A 22,487-nucleotide genomic window follows, 5' to 3' on the forward strand; every position below is an offset into this window, starting at 1 on the left:
CCAGAGTTTGAAGATATCTCCCAGATATGAACTCTCCAAGTTCACGTCCACTGAATCAGTGATGCCATCCAAACATCTCATCCTCTATCGCCCTCTTCCCCTTCTGCCTTCAGTCTTTCCCAGCATCAGGATCTTTTCCAATGAGCTGGCTCTTTGCATCAGGGGGCCAAAGTATTGGATCAACATCATCATCAGTCCTTCCAAGGAACATTCAGGACTGACCTCCTTTAGAATGGACTGGTTGGATCTCTGTGCAGTCCAAGAGACTCTCAAGAGTCTTCTCCAACACCACAGTTCCAAAACATCAATTCTTCGGTGCTCTGCCTTCTTTATGGTCCAGCTCTCACATCATCAAGAGGCTCTTTAGTTCCTCTTCACTTTCCAGAAGCCACTACCATCATAAATTTGGTGATTATTATTCATATGCCTATATTACTTCTTAGTGCATATGTATAGACACAGAAATACTTCAATAATATTTTGCAGGTTAGAAATTTTGCAAATGATATTTTATTCCTATATCTTTGACAATTGCCTTTTTTCCCCCAATGTTATTCTTCTGAGGTATGTGTTGTTATATGCATCTCTAATCCATTTTTTTTAACTGCTGTATAGTAGTCAATACTGCAAGAAAATGTATTCATCTATTCTGCTATGTTAGTATGCTTCTAGGTTCTTCCCAATATTTTTGTTTTTACAAGAAAAGAGTTTCTATAAAATCCTTGTAAATGCCTCATTGGGAGCGTGTGCTAAAGTGTTTCCAGAACAGACCCACAGGAGTGGGAATGATGGCTTTATAAGGTCTTGCTGTTAACTTTACAAGGTCATGCCAAATTGATTTATAACGCCACCACTGTCATATACCAAATCCTCAAATATGTGCAGAACTGTTTCTGAACTCTATTCGTGTTCCACTGGTCACTGTATCCACCACTGTGTCACACCACACTGCCTTAATTATTTTTATATTAATAGTTGTGTAGCAAGTTTTTGTACCTGGTAGAGTGACTCTCCCATCTGGTCTTCTCTTTCAAAGTTGTTTAAGCTATTCCCAGCCCTTTTATTTTACATAAACTTTGGAATGAGCTTGTAAAAGTTCAACAGAAGGCCCAGTTAAAGTTGTCATTTGAACTTTGTTAGAAGAGATGAACTTGAAGAAGACTGACAGCTTTACAATATTTGGTCTTCCTATCCTTGAGCCTGGTTTCCTCTCTCACATTATTTTAAGTCTTTTCTTTAATGTCTTTCAAAGAAATTTTGTACTTTCTTTTCTTTTTTACAGTTGAACATCTTTTGTTAGTTTTAATGTAGGCACTGTCTATTTTTCTTATGTTACACTTTTGGGCTTCCCTGGTTGCTCAACTGGTAAAAAAATCCGCCTGCAATTCAGGGGACCTGGGTTCAATCCCTGGGTTGGAAGGATCCCCTGGAGAAAGGAAAGGTTACCCACTCCAGTATTCTGGCCTGGAGAATTCTGTGGACGAATCCATGGGGTCACAAAGAGTCGGATACGACTGAGCGACTTTCACTTCACTCACATTTTAAATTTCCACAATGCTATGAGTTAGATATTTTCTTGTCTATTTTATAACTAAGGAAAGTAAGGTTCAAAAAGATTAAATAACTCATCATATGTCATTGGTGGCAAGTGACAGGGATGGGGTGCAAAGTAAGTGCTATCTGACTCCCCAATCCAGGGCTCTTCACCTTCAGTCCATTCTCTGTATTGTGATGAGTTTCTTCAGTGACAGCATTTTCAAATTAAACAACTTTGTGTTTAAAAGTGCAAAGGAAGAAGAAGAAGAAGAAGAAACATCTATCTCTCTGGGGAAAACATCAAGAAGAGTACTTCTCACACCTTAATGTTTATATAAATGACCTGGAGACCTTGTTAAGTGTTCCTCTTGATCTAGTAGGTCTATAGTCTGAGGTTCTTTTTTGAGAAGCTCTTTTAGGTAGGTATCCACAAGTATCTTTCAGTGAAATGTTATACCTGTTTTCATAATTACCAGTTTTTTGTTAGGTTTAGTGCTAGGCTCCTTAACATCTTTTTTTATCCCTGCTTGTATTATCTATGTTTTCTGTTTAAATCCTCATTAATGCTGTGAGTTAGACATTTATAACTAAGGAAACTAAGATTGAAAAGATTAAGTTACTCGCCAGTTGCGTAGGTAGTAAGTAAAGGACCAGGTAATGCCCGTACTGCTGGTCCAAGGAGCTCACTTGGACAAGCACGGCTCTTTAGTTTTCCTCTGAAAGGGACACTTTAATTAACAGCGATTAAAGGGGAGAACTCCGCCAGATGGCAGCAGAAGCTCATTATATTACCTGGACTGTTGGACTATAAAGAAAGCTGAGCGCCGAAAATTGATGCTTTTGAACTATGGAGACTGTGGAACTCCAACTGTGGTGTTGGAGAAGACTCTTGAGAGTCCCCTGGACTGGAAGGAGATCCAACCAGTCCATCCTAAAAGAGATCAGTCCTGGGTGTTCATTGGAAGGACTGATGCTGAAGATGAAACTCCAATACTTTGGCCACCTGATGCGGAGAGCTGACTCATTGGAAAAGACCCTGATGCTGGGAAAGATTGAGGGCAGGAGGAGAAGGGGACGACAGAGGATGAGATGGTTGGACGGCATCCCCGACTCAGTGGACATGAGTTTGAGTAAACTCTGGGAGTTGGTGATGGACAGGGAGGCCTGGCGTGTTGTGGTTCATGGGGTTACAAACGGTCGGACACGACTGAGCGACTGAACTGACTTATTGGACTGACTCCAATTCCCTGCTGATTGCTCCTGGCAGATGTCTGACTTAGATTACTTCAAGGAGAGGAATCCTGCTCTCTTCTCCCTGTGTTTCTGTGATCCCCTCCCTACCACAGGGCTTCACTGTGGACAACGGGTTGTTAGCAAGAGCATCCAGCTAGGCACAGGGTATCACGCCCACAGCTCCTCTCAGAAAGCTTATTTCAAGAGACTTGTAAATGAGAGTGAAAAATTGTTTCCTACCCTTTACTGTTTCATCATAGTAAGGTCAATTTAGGCACTTAACCAAGAATTGGAGGCATGATTTGAAATGTTTGGCAGGATATGAGAGGAGGAAATGATTCATTCGTTACGGGGCGGGGGTGGGGGGAGGGAAAACTGTTCAGACAGATAGACCTGCAGTAGAGTCCAAAGATTCAGAGAGAATTAAGGAATATATGGGCAGACCAGTAGCTTCAGGTAGGAGCCCAGACCCAGCTTTGCCAAGGGTCCTCAGACCGTCCCTCTTACTCTGTTCTTCTTTTCTTCTTCTTCTTCTTTTTTTTTTTTTTTTTTTTAATTCTTCTGAACCTGACTTCCCTGGGGGCTCAGACGGTAAAGCGTCTGCCTACAATGCAGGAGACCCAGGTTTGATCCCTGGGTCAGGAAGATCCCTGCAGAAGGAAATGGCAACCCACTCCAGTACTCTTGCCTGGAGAATCCCATAGATGGAGGAACCTGGTGGGCTACAGTTCGCGGTGTTGCAAAGAGTCGGACATGACTGAGCGACTTCACTTTCACTTTCTGAACCTGAAGAAGATTAATTATGGAGAGGAATTCTCATGTTCCCGTCCTGAGCTTGGGAAGGTGAAAGCAGAAGAGTGACAGACTCCTGACTTTGACTCACAAGCCTGAGCCTGGGCCCTGGGGAGGCCCCAGAGTACCCTGAGAAGGCTCGAGCACTGAGGTGTTGCTCAGTCCCTGGGGATGACCTCCTCGTGGTCCTCATTCCGCAGTAACCATCGCCCCCACACGTGTAGTCAGCACGCATCTCTCCAAGCACTCTGCCCGCATCTCTCAGATGGCTTCATCAGTGGGCACATGAGCTCATGCAGAATGAAGCAAACCGAAAAGTGTTGTTTGAGGCTCTGCTTGGCTGAGACGAGCCCTGAAGGAGGATATAACCCAGTCTGCTGCTCCAGAAACCAGGCAGGCCAGGGAGCCCAAGAGGGCTGGCTGGAGGATCATGGCGGTGAGGCTCTCACTGGCCCTTTTAGTTAAGGACCACCGCTTCAAGCCTTTGCTGGGAAGGAGGGCTCAGGGGACTGCTTTCATGCCAGTGAGGCCCAGAAAGTTGAAGTTCAGAGAGGTCAGGGCCACCGCTCCAAATCCTATGGCTGCAAAGTATAGCCTGAGCTGTGAACACAGGACTCCAATGTGTGAGTTCTCAGACGCTGGGCTACAGCCCCCAATAGTTGTTTTACTGAATTCATTTATTTTGCAACACACACACACAGAACACCAGAAATAAGAAACCAATCATCTAGAGACAGGTGAGTGGCAACAAGACTTAGAAGATCTTGGACAATCAGCTCTGAGCCCCACGGCTTTCTTCTGGGTCTGAGGATTCTGGCTCTGTCTCCATGAGGCGTGGTGCCCTGGCCTCTGGAACTTTCAGCCACATTTCCCTGCTGTGGCTTTGACCATCCCTTCCTTATGGCTTTATACCTTCTTCCTTTGATATATGTCAAGACCATAGCCTGAGTCACAGGTTTATACACTGGGATTAGTTGCTACTGTGAATCATTTCAGAAAACAAAGACATCTTTTGTAAAAAAAAATAAAAATTCTCCTCAGTTAATTCTTGTTATCTCACCAGTGGTTCTCAACTCTGTTTTGGTCACAGATTCTCCTGAGAATGTAGTAAAAAGCTACAGACCTCCTACCCTGTAAAACACACACACACATACATACACACACACACACACGCGCGGACACACACAGACACACAACTTCAGGAAGGCTCATATGCCCTCTGAATTCTATCCTGAAACCTCAAGCTGGGAACCCCTGCCTTAGATGGCCATTAGTTGGGATATTTAAATTGAGGCACACTCACAAAATGCCACTGGCACCCTTTAGTAAGAATAAGGTAGAATAGGAAGGGACAGAATTTGGAGGTTATCTTGAATTCATACATTTTACACCTTCCAGTTCAGTTCAGTTCAGTCGCTCAGTCGTGTCCGACTCTCTGCGATACCATGAATCACAGCACGCCAGGCCTCCTTATCCATCACCAACTCCTGGAGTTTACTCAAACTCATGCCCATTGAGTTGGTGATGCCATCCAGCCATCTCATCCTCTGTCGTCCCCTTCTCCTCCTGCCCCCAATCCCTCCCAGCATCAGGGTCTTTTCCAATGAGTCAACTCTTCGCATGAGCTGGCCTAGGTGAGCATAAATAACAGTGCTTTAAAATCTCTAGAAGAAGCATTTTCATAGGAAAATGTTAAAGGTAATTTCATTGTCTGAAGTGGTTGCATCAGGTGAAAAATGAGGGAGAAGGATTTGGAGGACAATTCACTGTGGGGCAAGGACCCGGGCTCTGCCCCACAGAACACATGGACCTGCTCCCTGGACAGGATAGGGCTCTCCCTGGCTGTCAGCTCCTGGGCATGTAGAGTTGGGGGGTCCTAGCCTGGGCTGGGGGGACAGACCAGGGGACAGACCAGGGGAGACTTTGATTCCATCACACAGTACTGCTAGGGCTACTCCAGAGTCCACCTCTTGAGAGGGGAGCGGATTCCCGAGTCCAAGGCCAAGTTGAGCATCTCAGGAGGCTAGAGTCAGCTCTTGAGGTGCTCTATCTGGGCTCTGTGCTCCTTGGGGTTTAAAGATGGTATAACAGAGCTTTGCCATGACTCTGCTAGAGTGACAAACCATCTTGGTTTGCCTGATGCTCTCCTGAAAGTCTCACATGTCAGGAAACCCTAGTCTCGGGCAAACCAAATTAGTTGGTCACCCAACTTGAGCCCTGGACAGTGACCTTCGGAAGATCTTTACTCTCTCTGAGCATCAGCTTGTGCATCTGTAAACTAAGGCTATCAACCCTGTGTTTCAGAGTTTATGAAGGTTAGATTGGTGATAACGCATGCCCAGGGCTTCCCAGATGGCTCAGAGGTAAAGAATCCACCTACCAATGCAGGAGACACAGGTTTGATCCCTGGGTCAGGAAGATGTCCTGGAGGAGGGCATGGCAACCCACTCCAGTATTCTTGCCTGAAGAATCCCATGGAAGGAGAAGCCTGACAGGCTACAGTTCATAGGGTCACAAACAGTTAGATATGACTGAGCACACGCACACAAATGCATGTACAGGCCTTTCTCAGTTTACAATGGTGCTCCTCCTCACTCCAATACTGTGGCCTGGAGAATTCCATGGACCATATCGTCATGGGGTCGCGAAGAGTCAGACACAACTGAGTGACTTTCACTTTTTATCCCAATAAATCCATCATAAGTTGAAAGTATCATAAGTAGAAAAAGCATTTAATACCCCTAACCTACTTAACAGTATTCTTAGCCAAAGACCGTGATGTTGGGAAGGATTGAAGGCAGGAGGAGAAGGGGATGACAGAGGATGAGATGGTTGGATGGCATCACCGACTCGATGGACATGAGTTTGAGCAAGCTCTGGGAGTTGGTGATGGACAGAGAAGCCTGGCATGCTGCAGTCCATGGGGTCACAAAGTGTCAGACATGACTGAGTGACTGAACTACTAGAGGCTACTAGAATTCCTACAGTTCCCTCCTCCAAGTCTCCCAGGGCCTCTTGGGCAGGTAATGAAGCCCAGCATCCATCTGGAGTAAGGAGGACAAGCCCAAGATTAAACTGTGATAGCAGCTAAATCAAGCTTTAACTCCCTTTCTAAACTCTTTTCTCTTCCTTCTTAGAACTCTTGAAATTTCCCACAGGAACCTCAGATTCTCTGCCTTTCCCTTCAAAAATCTGCCCTCAGGAAAGGAGTTGCTAGCAGACATCTGTACTTTAAGTGACTCAAAAGAAACTCCTAAAAGGGCTGGCATTTTAAATGTCTTGTAACATACAAGGCCTTGTCTCCCTGTAAAAGGAAATTCCAAGGCTTCCCTGATGGCTCAACAGGTAAAGAATCTGCCTGCAGTGCAGGAGACACAGGTTCGATCCCTGGGTCAGAAAAATCCCCTGGAGAGGGAAACGGCAACCCACTCCGGTATTCTTGCCTGGAGAATCCAGTGGACAGAGGAGCCCAGCAGGCTATAGTCTGTGGGGGTCACAGAGTCACATACACGCAAAAGAAATTCCCACACTGGGAAGTCTGACTCTTTGATGGCTATATTAGTTCCATGAAATTCAGCTGCTCTTAAAAGCAAACAGTTAAGATTGCAGCAGTTAAGCGAGGTGGAGGTTCATTTCCACTCCTTCCTGCAAGGCCAGGTTTGGCAGTTCTACGGCTGTCATAGACCAAAGCACTGTCAGTCTTTCCCTCCCTTCTGCTCAGAGCTGGCTTTCATCCTAAAGGTCACTTCCTAGTCCCCATAGCTGCTGGAGCTCCATTGTTACAGACCATTTAAGGCATGAGAAAGAGGAAAGGTAAAGAGCTCAGAGTCAGACTGCTGAGTCAGTCCCATTTGAGCAGCCTTCCCTTACGTTCACACTTAACGTTCACATCTCATTGGCCGGAGCTTAATTACATGATTACCACCAGTTGCAAAAGATATTGGGAAATAGACTTCTTTCTGGGTAGATTTCAGCCTTACCTAAAATCAGGGCTCACATACTAAGGAAGAAAGGGGAGCATGCACCTGGAAAATGTACCAAATGGGGAACCTACTCTTAGTGAAAGCTTTTGTCATTTTCCCTGGAGGCCGGTTGACTAGAATCACTATAGCTTCAGGTCTCTCTGTCTCCTTGTTCTGGTGATCAGCCCAAATTTAATCACTCTACAATGATCATTAAAAGAAAGAATGAAGGGAATTAAGCTACTGCAAGAGTTTGCTTCAGTCACTAATCATTGGGTCAGATTTCCAAAGGATGTTTGATCTCAGGACTTTAAAAACCTACAGTATAGGCTTTTCATTTATCTGTGGGTTTAAGGATTATTGTCTTCTCTTAGGTTCTATATATAGCTTCTGATTGTTCCTCATCTCTGTAATGAAATTAAATTCTGAAAGCAGCCAGGAACTCTTAAGAACAGAAGCTATTTCTTCTCTAACATTTATTGATCGTGACTCACATAGGAAATATAAAATGACCAATGAGCCTTCAGCTCATGACTTAGAATTGGTAATATAGCGGTGGCTGATTGCTGTGGAGAAATAAATCTTATGAGACAATTTCTAGCTTGTCCCAGAAGGAGCAAATCATTTCAGCTCAGTTGCTATGCGAAAGCTGGAGCTAACATTACCAAAGACGTCAGCTGGGTGCAATGCACATAGTATTGGGCCTGATGCTAAAGAAATTCTTCTGATTCTTTTTCTATGGACACATGGTTTTCTCTAACATTAAGGTTTAATCTCAGAAATAAAGTCCATGAACTAAATCAATCTTTAAGCTAGAAATAGTAATAAGTAAATGCTAGAGTTGGCTTCACAAATATCATGGCTCTGACCCAGGGTGAAAACACCACTAGATATGTGAGTTTGATTGACTAGAAAGAGAGTTTAGGAATCATTAAGTGCTCTAGTTAAAGAAAGCATTGAGAACAAACTAAACTAGGAGGTATCTTCATTTTAGACTGAAAAGCAAGGCCTTTTTCTCAAGGAAGAAAAAGCAAAATTTGCATTGTGCAGGCAGTTGCCATTTGCTGACTCATCTTTTGTGGAACCCTCTAGAAGGAGATGATATACTGCAGGGAGAAGCACTAGCAGCTAGAGTACATTAGCCCTGATGGAGAAGGAGCATGTAGTGCTGTTTCCTGAATTCCAAGCAGTCATTGTCCAATTGTGTCTCTTTGTGAAATGCCTCATTACGCGGGAGATATAAATTGGTTTTCCTCCACAAAGAGATTGTATTTCTGGTATTTCACAAATTGCATCATATGCAGTGTACCTCAGTAATTTTTATAACCTGATGCTCTTAACTGTCTGCTTCTGTGCTTGTGTCTAGCTGACAGGTCACAGAATCTAAAATGTAGTAATGGCGGTTGTTTTCAGAAATTCCATAGCAGCCAGTAAAGAGAACATTAAAGCTAACTGACAATGCTAAATTCATAGGATAGTAAAATACATGGGGTTGAGCATGGGGCCCTTGGGTTGATTCTTTCCAAAGTCAGTAATGGTAAAAATAGCAGCTAAGTGAGGCACCCATTTGACAAATAGCTTTACACTCATAGTCACATTTAATTCTCCCAGCAATGCTCCAAGGAGTATTTATGCCCCCCATCTTTCAGAATAGGAAAGAAAGTCTCAAGGTCCTATTGAGGTAAAATGGCATTGCTATTATTTAAATCTGGACCTGTCTCAATCCAAATCCATGCTACTTTCTCCTACATTTGATTGCCTCATGAAGGTTCAGATTCCTTTCTCCTCTCATATTATTTTAACATGACTTTTTGGAAGAAAAGAAGAGAGATGTTAGGGTTTTGTTTTGTTTTGTTTTTCCCAGAACACAATAATTTTGTTAATTTTTCAGAGAAATGTAAGCAACATTATTTTAGCCAGATCTAAGTTGCTCCCAAGCATTCTGTACATTTTCTAGATTATTATTGGACCTTTTATCCATGTGCTATACTAGGGCTTGCCACAAATATTTATAGGTGTAATGAGGAGATAACCACTGCTGCTTCAAAGGGTAGTGTTCTGATACCAGCCTGTGTGTGTGTGTCTGTGTGTTTTCTCGGCACACCTTTCTGTGGGAAAGAGGCAACTTCTCTTAGTCAGACCGTGGAGTCTTTCTACTCACTGACTAAGTGTCTATCATTGAACAAGTTTCAAACAGTCTGGGAAAATAGTTTAGTGAGATTCCAATCTTGTCAATACACAAGTCTAGTTTGTCTTTTACACACGTAATCTGGAAAGAATTATGTGAGAATTATAACAATAGTTACCATTGACTAGTAGGATTCCAAGTGTTTTTTTTTCTCTTTGGTGTTGTCCAAATTTCCTAAAATAAATGGGTATCACTAATATAATGTATTCCAAAGTGATATTTTTAATGGACATGAAAATTCCCAAAGCATAGAATGAGTGGCCGGAGGCACAGATATATAGCATGAAGCCTGTTAGTATTACACCGTCTCTTGTTTATGAATGTGATCACTAATAATAAAGATCTTTGATATCATCTTTGCCACTTTTTAGAGGCTGAAAAAATCAACTGATCTCAAAAAAAGAAAAAAAATGGCAAAGTTGAGAGAGTTTTCCGTGGAGTTAATCGCTATGAACCAGTATCATTTAGCGAGCAAATATTATCCCTTCATATGGCTTTGTGTTTGTATTCCCTTTTTGTACAAGGATTGCTTCTAGAGATAAGAAATCGTGGCATCATTTTGGTTATCTATTTCCATGGCAACACTTGAATTCAGGGAAGAGCTCTTGGTGCCTTTGCTACGTATCGTGTGCAATTTTCATGGACACAGGGCCTTTCTAAGTTAGTGAGATTAATTTCCTCTTATTTGTTGTAAATATTTGAAGCAGAAGTGAGATACAATTTTGACTTTCAGAACTTCTGTTTATGTCAGCAATTCCGCGAACAGCAACAAAGAGCACCGACTAGCGCTGTGAAAAATAACTCGTTTTTTATGAAAGCTCTCTCTTAAAAAGATTTCACAACAAAATTCTCTTTAGGATTACTACTTACAGTGTGACAATGAGGGTGTTTTCAGTTTTCTAGTTAAGTTTCTATATTTCTCTCTCTCTCTCGTACATACATATACACTTTATAAAATAGGATATGAATTCTCCTTTAACCTCTACTGAAATAGGAGAGACCAAAATTTTGTCCAAAATTCTCTCCTTATAGTGTTTTCCTGGTAAATGCTTGAAACTATCGACAAAATTGTACAGAGAGTTAGGAGGCAGAATTATTTTGCCACAGCCTCTGTTATCTTGGGCAGTTTTCCTCATCTGTCTGTCCTTCCAATTCCTCATCAGTAAAATCATCTAAGCTAATAAAAGTAAGGAAAATCAGTTTGAAAGAAGAGTGTTAAATAGAAAATAGAAAAGTAAGATTGCCTCTATGCCCACTCCAACACAACTTCTGTTCCCATTTCTGCCACATATGCAGGGTTCATAGAAGGAAAGAAAGAATGAAAGAGGTCACCTCATTGCTGGCCAAGTACACATATGATCCCCCAAACAATTTTCAGGTTATTGTTCACTTCAGGTTCAAACAATGTATTTACAGCCCTCACACATCCATACAACTTGGGTGATATAAGCTGGTTTATCTAATGGCCCATTAAATTTATACCCACCAAATTGCATTACTTTGCCAACAAAGGTCTGTCTAGTCAAAACTATGGTTTTTCCAGCAGTCATGTATGGATATGAGAGTTGCACTATAAAGAAAGCTGAGAAAAAAAAAAAAGAAAGCTGAGTGCTGAAGAATTGATGCTTTTGTACTGTGGTGTTGGAGGAGACTCTTGAGAGCCCCTTGGACTGCAGGGAGATCCAACCAGTCCATCCTAAAGGAAATCAGTCCTGAACATTCCTTGGAAGGACTGATGCTAAAGCTGAAACTCTAATACTTTGACCACCTGATGTAAAGAACTGACTCCTTGAAAAAGACCCTGACACTGGGAAAGATTGAAGGCGGGAGGAGAAGGGGACAACAGAGGATGAAATGGTTGGATGGCATCACCGACTCAATGGACATGAGTTTGAGTATACTCCTGGAGTTGGTGATGGACGGGGAGGCCTGGCGTGCTGCAGTCCATGGGGTCGCCAAGAGTCGGACACAACTGAGCGACTGAACTGAACTGAACTGAACTGAAATTTATCTTGACATTCAGGGATGTGGGTCTAGTTTCAGAGTAAACAACAACCCCTCTCTTCTTTTTTTTTTTTTTTTTTTTGTTCTCCCTAATATTTTTTAGGAGGAAAGGGAATTTGTTACAGGGTACTAGAGAGTTCATAGGCTTTCCAAGAGGGCCAGACTCTGAAGAGCAGTGTATTTTTTCTGGGGACTGCAAAATCGGGGGGAATATCAGGCACAGGTGGCATTCTGCTGGTTCAGCCAACTAGACCCTGGCTGTCATCTGGGAAATCCAGGAAAGACACAGACTGACCCGGCCTTGGGAGGTCACTCTAACCTGCAGGTGAGTCAAGAACAGGCACCTGAAGCAGTGAAACTTAACCTGCCCTTTGACCCTCCAGTAAAACTCAGGGGCCTCTGGGCAATCTGATTGCAGTCTCTCATCTAGGGCTCTCTGGTGTTACTAGAATGTCCCCAAGCTCTCCCAGCTGGTGAGCGTCAGCGAAACCCAGCATTCCAGCCCAGGGTCTGTGCTCTGACGCCCGAAGTGTGGTTTGAACGAGCCGTATCCGCATCACTAGGCTTGTTACCTCACCTTCTGGCCCACGTTTCGTGACAGGTAAGAGGAGAGTAATACCCCCTTCGCCTACTTTAGAGGCTGGTTGTGAAAGTCTTTGACGAAATTTTTAACTGCTCTGCGGAAGAGTGAGACTCTTCAGGGTAGAATTGTGAATCTACCAAGAAGTCCATCTTAGGGCTTCAAGGACTCTTTATATGAATGACCTCCCTGCACCTTTGCTGTGATCAGGAGCTTCTTTCATGAGTGATGGTGATTGTAGAGAGTAACATTTTTTCTCTCTTAAATTTTTTTTTTTTGACAAAATGCCAAGTTGGGAACTCTGTTGATACTTTTCTTTTTTTGTAATTTTTGTTAGTCTATGAAATCAAAGTCTGCAATCCACCATGTGAAAATGGTTGGAAAACTATAAAAGTATATATAAAAAAATGAGGTGTTAGTATTTTCTTAAGCAGAAAATACTTCCTGAGAAAACTCCTGTTTGAAGGGGAAAAGGTTATGCTTATTGGCCAGAAATGTAAATATCTTTACTGTCTCCTGTATTAATGGCAATTGTGGGGTTGTTGGGAAGGAAGAGAAGGATTCAAGGAGACCATTAGTTCCTTGTGCCCCATGAGGTACTACCAGAATGCGTCAGGACCCTCTTCAGGTCCCATTCCTCAGGCACTCTGAACTTCCTGGTTATAAAGCAAATCCTGAAGGTGAAATTTTGGGCTTCCCTGGTGGCTCAGATAGCGGGGAAAGAATCTGCCTGCAGTGTGGGAGACCTGGGTTCCATCCCTGGGTTGGGAAGATCCCCTGGAGAAGGGAAAGGCTACCCACTCTGGTATTCTTGCCTGGAGAATCCCATGGACAGAGGAGCCTGGCAGGCTACAGTCCATGGGTCACAAAGAAGGTGAAATTTACCTTTATGTCATTCTTCCCTTTCTGCTGGGCAAGTGCCTTATCCTACAAGGTGAAGAGGAAAGATTTCTTTCCTCCATTGATTGCTTTTGGCGATTCTATTGTAGGAGAATACCTGTTTTAAGTGAAAATAGATGTTACCATTTCTTATACAGACATTGAGAAAGAAGATAAGGCCTTTTAAGCATTGTTGATTTTTAAAGCATCCTTTTAAAATGACCATCTCAGTGCACAAAAACTTTTCTCCACTGAAAAGTATCTATTTATTTTTCACCACAGTAAAGGCCCCATTTGTAATAATATGCACTAAATAGTTTTGGCAATTTTGTTTGCAATTGCTCTATAGAAAAGAAAGTTAATAAATAAGTTACTTGAGCAGATCCAAAATTCCCCCATGGCTGTAATGTTTGAAGTTTGAAAGGGTGTCACTCAATAACTTGCTGCTCAGAATTTGTTGTTGTTAGTCACTGAGTCAAGTCCAACTCTTTCGTGGCCCCATGGACTGTAGCTCTGCCAGGCTCTTCTGTCTGTGGGATTTCCCAGGCAAGAATACTGGAGTGGGCTGCCGTTTCCTTCTCCAGGGGATCTTCCTGACCCAGGGATCTAACCAGTATCTCCTGCTTGGCAGGCAGATTCTTCACCATTGAACCACAAAGAAAGCCCACTGCTTAGAACAGATGCCCTCAAAAATGAGAATCAGTTTTAACCCTTCTATAAATCCCATAGCGTAAAAACTGTGCCTATGGACTGAATCAAGTTTCTATTTCTTTGCAATAAGTATGCCCTGACAACATACGGAACATTAACAATGGAAGGAAATAACAGGAATCAGCCAGTCAGCCTCCTCATTTTAAGAATCTAAGACACTGCCTGATGTAGTTGAAAGTATGTCGGTTTTAAAGCCAAGCAGACAGATCTGCCCAGGCTGGGCTCAGCCATTTGGCAGCCGTGACGCCTCAGGACGTCATTTGTCACTCACACCCCAGCTTTCTTATCTGTGAAGTGAGGATAATAATATCCTGAGATAACCCAAGTCCCAGAAAGCTGGGAAGCTAAGCGGCTTTCACAATTAGTTTAACCTTCAGAGTCCAGATTAGAAAGCAAGGATAGGATGCTGTTTCCCTGCACGATGAGAACATGACCAGTTAACAAAGATCTTGTCGCTGAAGGAACAGGTCATGTGATCACACAACTGCTTTTTTTCTGTGTTCTGGCCCTTCTTGGTTTCTAGTGAACTGGGAGTCTGCACCTCTCATACGGAAGTCCTGAGAAGTGTTTAGCATCTGTAACAAATGACGCCTTTACTTCACAGGCATTCGAGGCAGGGAACACCTTGGTTCCTCATACTCAGTGACCTATCCGTGAAAGAATTCCTCCTAATTAAATGACACCTAATATGGAAAGTTCGCCTCTGAGAACCTGACACTGGAATTTCAATGAACTTCATTTCCTCCCTGCCTTTCATTCTCTCTCTCTCTCTCGAGGATGGTAACATGAAAGGCAGAAAGCTCAAGCAGCTTGGGCTTGCTTATTTCCTGTCTTTCAATCCACTGTCCTGCTGCCTTACAGAAAGGACCTCCCTACCCCTTTCCGCCCAACCCCGACTTACCCAGGCTGGACCATGTGTCACAGCCCTTATTTGGTGTTGACTTTGGCAGAGGTGAACTTCTTTGCACTCAAGTGCTATAAATTTTGCAAACAGTGTTAAGTGACAGCCATACCCTCGACCAGCAAAGCCTGGGATGTTGTGGAGGAGCCTCGACAAGATCAGTCTCAGAAGAAGGCAGTGCCAGGCCGCTGGGCACCTCATCCTGGAGGAGCCTGGGTCTCCTGATCACAGCTCTCTGCCTTCGCAGTTAGGCATCCATTCAACTCATCTGTGTGGAGCCCGGTCCCGGGCACCTGGCATGTGTCACTGGCCCAAACAGTTATGTTCCCTGACTTCAGCGCTTTCTATCAGATTAGAAATGAGAACCCAGTAAGCTGCAAATCAACATAAGTGCCTGTGCAGGATAAAGGTAGCTTTCGTAAATAGTGTGAGGAAGAAACACGTGGTTCATTCTTTTACATTTGGTTATTCCATTGGAGAAGGGAATGGCAGCCCACTTCAGTATTCTTGCCTGGAGAATCCCCATGGACAGAGGACCTTGGTGGGCTACAGTCCATGGGGTCGCAAGGAGTCGGACACGACTGAGTGGCTAACACTATTACACTACACTATTCCATACCATTCGTAAAAAAAGACTGTCTTCCCCCCATTTAATGTTCTTGATATTCATAAAAATCAGTTCACCATAAACGTATGAGTATATTCCTGGATTTTCAGTTCTCTTCCAGTGGCCTGTATTACCATGTCTATGCCAGTACCACATTCTCTTGATCACTTAGACTTGTAGTTAGCTTTGAAATCAGGAAGGGGATGTCCTCCAACTTTGCTCTTCTTTGTCAAGATCGTTTCGGCTATTCTGCATCCCTTGCAATTGAAAATTTAATAGGGATTGTGTTTCATCTTAAACAATTAATCTTAAAAAAGATTAAAATTAATCTTAAAGATTAATGTTCATGGTATTACCATACTGACAATAGTAAGTCTTAACAATCGATTTATTCAGATCCTCTTTAATCTTTTTAAACAATGTTTTGTAGTTTTCTGTGTATATACAGTCGTTCATTTAAGTGTTTTTTTTTTCTCTTTTGATGCTATTGTAAATGGAATTTTTTTCTTGGTTTTCACATTAAGTGTCTTCTCTTATGTAAAACTTTCCCTGACCTTTACTCCCCCAAGTGAGAGCAAATAATTCTCCACTCAATGCTCCCTGTCTACCCACCATATATCCATATTATAATACCCACTGTAATACACAAAATGGCCCACATCTGTGAAATGTCAATTTCCCTTACCTGTAGGAAGAGATCATGTTCTATTCACCCTTTCTTGTTCAGTTTAGTTCAGTTCAGTTGCTCAGTCATATCCGACTCTTTGTGACCCCATGGACTGCAGCTCGCCCAGGCTTCCCTGATCATCACCAACTCCCAGAGCTTGCTCAAACTCGTGCCATCTGACCATCTCATACTCTGTCATCCCCTTCTCCTCCTGCCCTCAATCTTTCCCAGCATCAGGGTCTTTTCAAAGGAGTCATTTCTTTGCATCAGGTGGCCAAAGTATTGGTAGTTTCAGCTTCAGCATCAGTCCCTCCAGTGAATATTTGGGACTGGTTTCCTTTAGGATCTGGAGAAGGGAATGACAAACCACTTCAGTTTTCTTGCCTTGAGAACCCCTGAGTACTTACTTAGGGGCAGTCATACAATAGCAACCCAATAAATGTTTATAGAAAATATCAAAGAGGAAATAATTTCCACCACTGAGGCTTTTAAATGAGACTGGGCAGATCAGTTAGGAGTGCTGGGGAGAGGGAAGATTGGGGAGTGAGTCTGGAGATGAAGGTGACAGAGGCTGGAGCTGGTCTCCCACTATCCACACAAAGCCAGCAGCAAGGTAAGGATGATTCTGCCAGTGTTTGAAGATGATTGATAGGTTGTTTATATCAGGGGGATGTCAACCTGGAGAGTTCCTTCCGGGAACTTGCTTACATATGGTTACATATGGTTACATATGGGAGGTGAGTCTGGTGTGTGTTAATGTGTGTAGAAATAGGGAAGAATGTGAGAAGTGTTGGGAATTCAGAATTTTTGAGATGTAGTAGCTGGTTAAATCTGAAGAAGAGGAGGAGATCAATGGTTATAAAGTTTTGATTATGAGAGGCCAAGAAGATGGAGAGAAATGGCCTAGTTTTGGGATGAAGCTCGGGATGAAAGTTTGATGGTCTTGGCAATTTTAGCAAAAGGCTTCCCTTCACTCAGAAACACAGTCTCCACTGATCATTCTGGGAGATAGCGTCTTGAGTCATCACTTTCATAAGCTCTATTCCTCTCTGTTAAATCACAGCTAGTGTATATCTCGTCTCTTAATTTTCCAACCATTTAGAACAACTCATGACTCATCCTGATTCCCCCAGTCTGAAAATGGAGAGGAATTATTTCTTTATTCCCTTAATGTGTTTCTGAGTTCAGGCTAGCCTGGTAGTGTAAATTCCTTGAGCATGCCAAACAGTATAATGTATATACTATGTTTGTGTTGTCTGACTACATAATGAACTTATCTTCTGTAAGGACACAAAGCAGTGTTTTGATGTTGAAAGAATGTGCTGATTTTTTTTTTTTTAGCAGAGTAGGCATGTTCCATTTAGCTCTTTACTGTACTTTTTAAATCAATTTAACCTTTATAATAGAATCAGAATGAATAAAAGGGCTTCAGGTCTTGGTTCTTTTATTCATTGACCTATGCACATTATCTAGGTTTCATGAAAGTCAATTTCTACAGTGTAGGGTTGTTGTAAAGATTATGTGAAATTATGCATGAATATATCAAGTCCCTTACAGAGAGATGCTTACACACATATTTTCAAAATATGTGTATTAAGTTCTTCTTCCATTCCTTCTTTTTCCAAATATGGCATGCTTTCCACCCTTAAACTTCAGATAAACCGAGTCAAGTGGAATGGACTTTTACCTTGAAATAGGGAACCAGAGAGCTGGGGTTGGAGAGGATAGAAGCAGTCTCATTTCCTGAACATTAAGGGCCTTTCCATTCTGAATCCTCCTAGTAAAAAAAAATCAGTAGTGCTCCCTCTGAAGTGAAATATATTGTACCCAACATAGTTTACATTTTTGACCAATTTCTGGTATATCCTACCAGGGCTATAATTTTTTTGTCTTTTTGAGCTTTTATGTTCATTAAACCTCAAGGGTGAGACCTACAAAACTATGTGTGATTAAAAACAAACATTTGCATTCTGACTGCTCAGCAATTTAGAGGATTCAGAAGAGCATTGGGCAAGATGTCTTTACTTAAAAAACTCACTGTCTATTTGGAAGGATAAAACTTGTGTAATGACAACGAATCACAGTAATTTAGCACTAAATGTTGTGATTCAGACTTTAGGTATCATAGAAATTCTGACAAGAGGATTATTTTCAGAGGCTTTATGGCTAGAAGGAGACCTTAAACTCTAGGTAGAATATGACACATTAGGTGGGTGGATTTCCTTTGAGAAAGAGCGCCTGAAGCATGGAAAAGCGTGATAGCAGAGTCACTGTACCTGGTAGGAGATTTAAAACATCTTGACCAAAGGGAAGCTTTTGTGATGGGAGTTATGGGGAAATGATAGGAGCTAGAATCAATTCATACAGACTTTGCTATTTTCTTTGTTTCCAAATCTAAACTACCTGTTTGTTTTGTTTTTGAGGGGGAGAGATGAGAATGTCTAGAAGGAACAAATATTACTAGCACCCATTGACAGAAGACTTAGCTACAACCAATCTCTGAGTTGATTGGGAACTGAGGACTCTTTACGAGATCAAGAAGACTATTTATAAAATCACATTTGTTTCTGTCCTAGTGGGTCTCAGGGACAGATGTCCACCGCCAATTCCACTAGCTACTCCAAGACCGGGCTGCTGTCATTCTCTTGCCTCTTTGAAATAGTAAATGATTTTTATTTGTGCTTAGTGAAAAAATTGCTTCTGCTTCAGGCTGAAGATTCTTTAACTTGGCCCATAAGAGATAAACTTGGACAGCTTAATTTCCCCCTACTTTTTACATCAACTCATCCTCCCTCCTGCTTCCTAAGACCCTGGTCAATAACTAATATTTAATCTTGGCAATGTCAAACTCTGCTTGGTACAAGTACACAGCCACATGTCAGGAGCAGGGTTTTGAAAGCCAAAAACACTTAAATGCCTGACTTGACCTCTCTATGACTCAAGTTTCCTTATCTGCAAAAGGATTATAATAATAGTACTAGCAATGTCACTTCTTAACTAATATCTTAAACTTGCAAGAAATTGAGATTTTTTTTTCATTATTTCATCAAGGTCTATGTTAAAACTGCCACCAAAATGGGAAAAGGAAGGATCATCTCTTGACCAGTGAGATATACTTTTGCTTCTCCTGCATTGGCAAGCGAATTCTTTACCACTCTGCCACCCAGGAACCCTCTTCCTGTTCTTCCTCTAATAGACAATTAATATGAGTGGTTTCCTTTGTGTCTTCCGTAGATTTTGTCACGCCCAACTCTTGGTAACCCCATGGAGTGTAGGCCACTAGGCTCCTCTGTCCGTGGGATTTCCCAGGCAAGAATGCTCTAGTGGATTGCCATTTCCTTCTCCAGGGGATCTTCCTGACCCAGAAATCGGACCCGTGTCTCCTGCTAGGCAGGTGGATTCTTTCCCACTGAGCCAGCTGGGAAGCCCATAGATATTAATACTTTTATATAGTGCTAATACTTTTTATTAGTATTAAGTATTCATATAATACTCATACTTTTTCTTTTTTCTCTCCTTTTAGCCAAAGAGCTGCCTCTTTCTTCATATTGCTGTGAACTCTGCATTTTATACTTTGGAGAACATTCCATAGTAGTACAAGAAGAACTTCCCCATTGTTTTTGATAGTTATATGGTCCATAATTTATTTAACAAATGCCATATTGATAGAAATTTAGGTTGCCTCCAAAATATTCTCATTAGATGCGATACTTCTTTTTTTTTCATTTATTTTTATTAGTTGGAGGCTAATTACTTTACAATATTGTAGTGGTTTTTGTCATACATTGACATGAATCAGCCATGGATTTACATGTATTCCCCATCCCGATCCCCCCTCCCACCTCACTCTCTACCCGATCCCTCTGGGTCTTCCCAGTGCACCAGGCCTGAGCACTTGTCTCATGGGATGTGATACTTCTATTAAAAACTCAGAGATCATTTTGCATATATGCAAATATGTCTATAATATATAATTCTAAAAATTATGTGAGTCAAAAGTTAGATGCTCTTGTAATTTTGATAGCTATTGATGTAAAAACAGGATAATAGCACAGTTTAATGATGTAAATAAATATCTTTTCTCTATGAGCATCTTCCCTATTCAGATAACACAGTTTTACAGGAGTGAACAAAGCGTAATCTTTAAGAGAAGCTGAGCAGTTGGCCGATGATGTCTTGGGTTGTCCCAACATCAGTGGTACTAATGCTAGTGTAATTTTACTACTATGTTCACAATGTGCTGAGTGTGATCCTAAACACTTGGCATTTCTTTTCTCAGTTAATTTTTGTAGCAACCATATTAGATAAGTTCCATTTCACAAATGAGAAAGGAAGGCCCCCAGAGGCCAGGTAGCTTGCCCAAGTCTACTCAGCCAGAACATTCAGCTACTCAGAAAGGGTTTCATGTAACCCCAAATTTCTGAAATGTGGCTTTCCAGCCCTCCATTGTTCCATTTGAAATAATCCCAATCCAGGAGTAAATAAATGCAGCTTCTTAGGACACATCTTTCGAGTAACTTCCCCTGGTGAGCTGTTGTAGGATCAGTAACCAAAGGAATTTCAAGACCATAAAGTAACATTAATCACATAAAGACTGGCCCAGCTTTATGAACCTTGAAGAATTATGGTAACAATATCTCCCCAAAAGAATAACCCCAAAATATACACAATCAAAGAGCTTATTTTTCTCATCTAAATAAAAATTTTTATTTTTTATTAATAACTAGTTGATGTTATTTTTGATAAAGCTATCTTACAAGATAAATAAGATTTACTATTTAAGCAAAATATGATAATGTAGTATTCTGTCTGCATGAGTAAATTTAAAAACTTAAAAGTTAAACTTATGTACAGGGTTCCTAGTGTGAAGAAACGTGTGAATGGCCCTTACAGAGAGATGACCGGCCCTCTGGGTCACCAATGTGTTTTATAAAGCCTTGATGCAGACCTGAGACAGCTCTGGGTGGCCCGAATGGACCACCACCTTCCCTGAGTGGATGGAGTGTCGGGCAGAGTGCAGGGCTTGGCCATGGAGAGTTCAAGCCCCTTACTGGTGTTTCATGAGATGCACAGCAGTAAGTAATGCCTTACCAGGTCCTACACCTCAATTGCTTCTCTTCCTTTGATTTAAAAAAAAAATCCTTACATCCTTCAGAAGTTCCCTAAGCCTGCCCCAGAGACCTTGGGTATTTTGTACCAGACATTGTCAGGTGGGAGGTACACAAGGCAACTCCTTTATTTTTGGATCAGTAGGTTCAACCCCTCTATTCGGGTGTAGCCAGAAAGAACATTACACACAGCCCAACTTGTCCATCTCCCAGCAGTGAACCCATTCATGGCCATTGTCAATACCAAGGCAACTTTCAACTTCCATGAGACTCATGGGTCTCAGTACTTTATATCTGCTCCATCTAGTTTCAAGAGTTTCTTCTGCACAAAGCATACATATGTTGTAGAGGAACCTCTCACCACCATGCATTTCTCTGTCTCTCTCAGTTTCCTCTCCTTCTCTCTCCTACAGCCCCCAGGGAGATGATGAGCAAAAGGGCCCAGCCTGCCACTGAGGACTTCTCCCCTTCTCTAGACACGCTGGGCCCGGCATATGACTCCTGTCTTCTTCTTGAGAACTTTTTTCTACCTTTCGCTTTTCAGTCCACGTGTTGCCTCTTGGTCCTGCCCCCCGTTCAGTATCAATAAGCATCCAACAACATTAGATAACTCTCACGTTCAGACCTGTTCATCCTCTGCATCTGGGAAAGATGAAATCGCTCTCAGCCAGTGAGAGGGTATAAAAGGAGAGACAGTCCCCAGGAAGCTCACGTAGACTGAACCACAGGGACCCACATTTGTGATCAAGGGGGTTGAGGACTACAACCTGTGCCTAGAGTTATGGAAGCCACAGTGAGCTCTTTGTTCTGTGGAACAGAAAAGTCAAATCTCAGCCAAACACTCATCTGTGCTTTTAAGGACATACGAAACCATGTTTGAGAAACAGGTAAGTTGGCTTTTCTTGGGGTTCCCTCTGTAGTCTGTTTCTTTGAGCTGGTGGATTGTCCTCAGTTGTGGGCAGGCATGTACTTTAGGAGCCAAAATGTTTACAGAGGAATGCTACACCTGCTGCCTGACATTCGGGTATTTATAGCTAGGGATTTCTTTTGAACCAACAAAGCAGGATAGTTGCCCTTATAGCATTCACTACAGAGATCAGCCTTGATATAATTGCTATTCAGGTCCTATTAATAGAGGGCAGTTTCATATCTGGACAACTTAAAGAATGTAAGTTCTCCTTTACAGGAAGTTAGATCACCAGACAGAAATGTGTTAGAAGTATTTTTATTGTTATTCAATTGCTTAGTTGTGTCCAATTCTTTGCAACCCCATGGACTGCAGCAGGCCAGGCTTCCCTGTCCTTCACCATCTCCCAGAG

At 42.2% G+C, this 22,487-nt stretch overlaps 1 long non-coding RNA gene across 2 annotated transcripts in view; it reads left to right on the forward strand.

Moving 5' to 3' along the window:
• Positions 1–20,175, forward strand: part of LOC133062697 (uncharacterized) — a 310,253-nt gene extending 290,078 nt beyond the window's left edge. For both annotated transcript variants that reach the window (XR_009694237.1, XR_009694234.1), the window contains one exon: positions 19,584–20,175. This is a non-coding gene — a long non-coding RNA (uncharacterized LOC133062697). The remainder of the gene's footprint in view (positions 1–19,583) is intronic.
• The last annotated feature ends 2,312 nt before the right edge of the window (positions 20,176–22,487 follow it).

This window comes from Dama dama, chromosome 9, assembly GCF_033118175.1.
Source record: "Dama dama isolate Ldn47 chromosome 9, ASM3311817v1, whole genome shotgun sequence".
In the NCBI taxonomy this organism is placed as follows: Eukaryota; Metazoa; Chordata; class Mammalia; order Artiodactyla; family Cervidae; genus Dama; species Dama dama.